General features: G+C 37.0%; 1 pseudogene; it reads right to left on the reverse strand.

Moving 5' to 3' along the window:
• Positions 1 to 2438: 2438 nt before the first annotated feature.
• On the reverse strand, positions 2439 to 3623 carry LOC109061759 (annotated as a pseudogene).
• Positions 3624 to 5122: the final 1499 nt, after the last annotated feature.

Consider the following 5122-nt stretch of genomic DNA (forward strand, 5'->3'; position numbering starts at 1 on the left):
TTTGTTTATTGAAATCACTCATTGTTCTTACATGCCAACATGCCCCTGCTGTTACTGTTACGTTAATGATAGTGTATATGCTACTTTGACGTACCAGGTAACGTTACGAAAGGCATGGATTTCACGTGGGCCAGATGTGGGCTGACACTGCATGCTGTCTGGAGAGGAGCACGTGAGAAGTAACCACCACCAATAGTTTGCTAAGTGTATCTGGGCCATAACTGTGTTGCTGTCTGAGTCATGTCCAGTCTATTACGGCTTTTCACATACAATGGCCTATCGTGGTCATCTACAGACAAGGCTTTCACATCACATAGTTTATAGAAACATACGCAGGCTATCATTGTAATTGCAGCCCTTCGGGCCTTCACTTTACATGGCCTATCGAGGCTTCACATTACCCACCCTATAGCGGGCTTTGCTCAATTTGGCCTATTGTGACCATCAGGTAAGTGTGACTATTATTGTTTACGTAACTGTCTATTATTGTCCTTCAGAAAATCGGCCTGTGATGGCTTTTCTCATTACATGAACTATGCTGTTTGTGTTAAATGGCATAATGATTCCATTACTGCTGTTGAACGTGGAGTTCAAACATCAGCTATCAAGCTACTGGGAAGATGGTCATCCTCCACATTTGAATCCTACATAAGACCTGAACCACAAAACATCTCAAAGGTTTTGCAAATAATATCAAGCTGTCCTCAAGGAAATGTATATGCATTTACTGGTGGTGGTACAATACCTATTCATATTACTCCCAACAACCTCTGTGGTTTACCATGCTTTCTTAGTGCCTTTTCTTTTCTTAACTTAGCCTTTCATTCTGTGGCCTTCCCCTCTGTTACCTATCTTGTGGCGTTTCCTACCTTGGTCTATTTACATGGCCTTCCTCTCTGTGCCTACTGAGGCATTTCATTCTACGGCCTCTTGGCTTTCTCACTATGGCCGATCTGGGCATCTCCATCTGTGGCCTATCTAGGCCTTTTCTTATTTCTTATTCGCGGCCTTTATGGCTTTTATTTAAGGTCTATCGGGGCCTAACTCTCAGTGTGGCCTATCTGGCCTCTATCACTGTCTGGCCTATCGTGGCTCTATCTGGCCTATCTTAGCCTCTATCAATATCCAGCCTTCCATGGCCTCTATCACTACCTGGCCTATTGTGGCCTCTATCAGTACTTGGCCTATCAGGCCTCTATCAAGACTCTAGATCTGAGTCTTTCTGGTAGAAATGGAAGCGTCAGTGCAAGTTCTACTAGGAAGACTTAATGCCACGTCACATTACAATTAGATCTAGCCAATTGGCACTCAACACGAGGAATATAAAATCCCTCTACTCACACTTCATTGTGTTTGCAGATACTGCCACTATGTTTCCCTCTATCCTCCCCACCACCACCAGGTTGGCCTCATCCATGTGGGGGTATGCTCCGCCCTGCCTTCGTCTTTGGCAGGAATAGCTGGAATCTACAACGTCTGATTCAAGCTACGGATGGGGCCAATGCCAAAATAATTCTGTTCTTTGTATTGGTTTTGTAAATAAATACTTTTGATATTTATCTTCACCTCCTGAGTCTTTCTGGTATAACTTGTACAATTCAGTTATCTTAATCTCCATTTTTGGCAGCGTTCATAAACAGGGTGATGTGAGTGAGAAATGTGTGCATTCATTGAGTGGATTGGGATAATATTTTCAGCCATTAACATCTTAAATTCTGCTCTGTTCCTCACAAAAAAAAAAAAAAACTATTGTTTTCTGCCAGAGAGGACTGTGACTGCAACACATCATCGTTTGGACTACTTTCAGTACAGTCTCTGACAAATTTGTGATTACACTTGTCTGTCTGTTATGTTTTTCTATATGACTGTACATATTTTTAAGAATTTGTTGTAGTTAAGTTTAGAAGTAGGAGTGGGATTAGCAGCTTATAATATCCTTTTAGTGCTGTATATTTTTATTTTTATTATTAACATTTTAACATTTAATATTTTTTTAAATATAAATGTTATATAAAATGTAAATTACTATAAACTTTAATAAAAATCAAGTATACCCAGATTTAACTTTATGCAGATAACCAAAACTAAATTAATCACCACACTGAGCTTTATATAAACTAAATGAACTTACAAAGCACATATAATTGTAAAAGACAGGTAATACAGCAGTCAAAACCTATTTCAAAATTTAACTTCATAAACATCATTAAAGATATATATTCAAAACCACACACTATGAAATACATTTATCATGAACGATGACCCTGTTCTGTAAGCACAGTAAAAGAGAATATGTGGTCACATGGTTGAATACAGTGTGTCTGTGACTGTCCAGACCAGTATGATACAGATTACTTACAACATATACAGAGAATGAACATTAAACACAAACAAAACTATCAACATGTTAACATGTTGCAATATTAAAAATCACCTCAACAAAATAAAAAATAAGGCCATGACAAGAACATAGAATGAACATAGAATTAAAACTCAAACTAAGACTTCAGAACTGTATGTAAGCATTAGAAATTGTGCTTTATCCTCCACGAAAATCATTAATAATCTGTAAAAATGTCAATGAGAGAGGATGCTGGCTCAAATATTTTAAATGTTAAGATGTGTTTAACTGATATTTTAATCCAGCGATAGAATAAAGCATAGATAAGAGGATTCAGACCGGAGTTAACATACAAAGTCCATATTAGAAATGTCATGGCGGCAGAAGATATTACTGTAGTAGCTGTTACATACAATATATAGTAGGGAATATAGCAAAGCAGATAAACTGTCACAATGATTCCTAATGTCAGTGCAGCTTTGCTCTCAGATTTCCTCCTCACTGATCCTTCCGTTACACATTTACCACTCTTCATCAGAGAGTTCAAAACTTTCACTTGCTGATGTGCGACATAAAAAATCCTCAAATACAAAGTTATAATCAGGGTACAAGGTAACAAGAAGGAAAAGAAAAGGTCAGTGAATATCCAAGGAAATCTTATTACTAAATAGCATTTTCCATAACACGCATCTGATCTTTGGGAAGCTTCAAAATATCTGCCACTAACTAAATAGCCAATATTGTAAGTTGAGGAAAAAAACCAGCAGAGACAGATGCTTATTAAAGTTTTAGTCATTGTTATTTTCTGTGGGTACAATAAAGGGTGACACACAGCCACATAACGATCGACAGCAATTAAAACTAAATTACAAATAGATGTTGAGATGAGCAGTCCCATGATTATCATAAACACGTCACAGAAAGTATCTCCAAAGTACCAACATGTCTCAATTAGCTTGATGGCATCCACAGGCATGACAATAAGCCCTACAAGCATATCAGCCACAGCCAGAGAGAGAATGATCAGGTTGGTTGGAGTGTGAAGCTTCTTGAAGTGAGAGATGGAGATGATCACCAGCAGGTTCAGAAACACAGTCCATGCTGACAGCAATGAAAAAAACACATACATGATATTGGATTCATGACTGGAGCGTTTTCCCTTGATACATGATGAGTTGATAGCAGGAAAGCAGTATTGAGTCTCATGATCCTCTGTCTCATAGGTCATGTGTGAGTCTCCTCCTGTTAGGAGTTTGTTCTGCTCTCCTTACTGTCCTTTCATTTATACAGTGTCTGGATCAGACTGACCAACCCATCGACCGCCCACACTGATGCTGCATAATGACAATTAATCATTTATTGTATATATTAATTTATCCACACAGTATTTTATTGTATTTATTCATTTATTTACAAATAAATTAATGAATATTAATTATTATTTACTATACATTATAACACTACTTAAACTGGTAGGGTATACACTTGTATAAACCAGCCTCAGGATAGCAATTTTAACTGATATGTTTGTTAATATATATAGTTACATAGAGTTATATAGAGTAATTGCTTTACAGTTTGTTATAATTTTGTAATGATAAAGAAAGACATACCCATTACATTCATGAAAAGAGTATGTTAACTTAACTTAAGAGTATGTTAACAACTTAATTTGAATTAAAATTGTTTTTATCAAATGGCTACTATAACATTAAATTAATTAAATGCTAAAAAAAACAAAAAATCATTAAAACATTATCTTATCAAATTAGTCAAGTGCTACACATACTGGAAGATATACTGTAATCCCTCATATGTAAAATAAGGTAATTTTTTTTTAACTGTATAGTGTCACAGTTGTGAGGTTAGATGACGAAGAAGAAGATAAAGAAAAACAGTCTTTAATGATCTACATGGTAAATTAAAACAGTGCAACACAATGTACACACTGATGACACCAGACAACTGAACTGACACAGAACTGATAATGAGACAAACACACCTGAACTAAATGACTAAACAATTAACAACCATGACAACAAAGGGAACCGGTGCGGAGAAAACACAGAGGGCTTCATTTATAAAATGTGCGTACGAACAGATTTGATCTTAGAGTGTGCGTACACAACGTTCATATTTATAAAAATGGTCAAGTCAAGTCAAGTCACCTTTATTTATATAGCGCTTTAAACAAAAAAGATTGCATCAAAGCAACTGAACAACATTAATTAGGAAAACACTGTGTCAATAATGCAAAATGACAGTTAAAGACAGTTCATCATTGAATTCAGTGATGTCATCATGCAGCTCAGTTCAGTTTAAATAGTATCTGTGCAATAATTTGCAATCAAGTCAACAATATCGCTGTAAATGAAGTGACCCCAACTAAGCAAGCCAGAGGCGACATCGGCAAGGAACCAAAACTCAATCGGTGACAGAATGTAGAAAAAAACCTTGGGAGAAACCAGGCTCAGTCGGGGGGCCAGTTCTCCTCTGACCAGACGAAACCAGCAGTTCAATTCCAGGCTGCAGCAAAGTCAGACTGTGCAGAAGAATCATCTGTTTCCTATGGTCTTGTCCCGGTGGTCGTCTGAGACAAGGTCTTTACAGGGGATCGGTACGCATTTTTCCTTGTTGCATAAAAATGGTCTTTGACGTGGAAAAGAACTTATCGCCATTTCAGGTTCTGAACAGGGGTACGCATTTTTCCTTGTTGCATAGTGGGAGTACTGCAGTTATTTAAACATCTCAGCTGCAATAATAATAAAAGTGGTGTACGTG

The sequence above is a fragment of the Cyprinus carpio genome, chromosome A10 (genome assembly GCF_018340385.1).
Source record: "Cyprinus carpio isolate SPL01 chromosome A10, ASM1834038v1, whole genome shotgun sequence".
Taxonomy (NCBI): domain Eukaryota; kingdom Metazoa; phylum Chordata; class Actinopteri; order Cypriniformes; family Cyprinidae; genus Cyprinus; species Cyprinus carpio.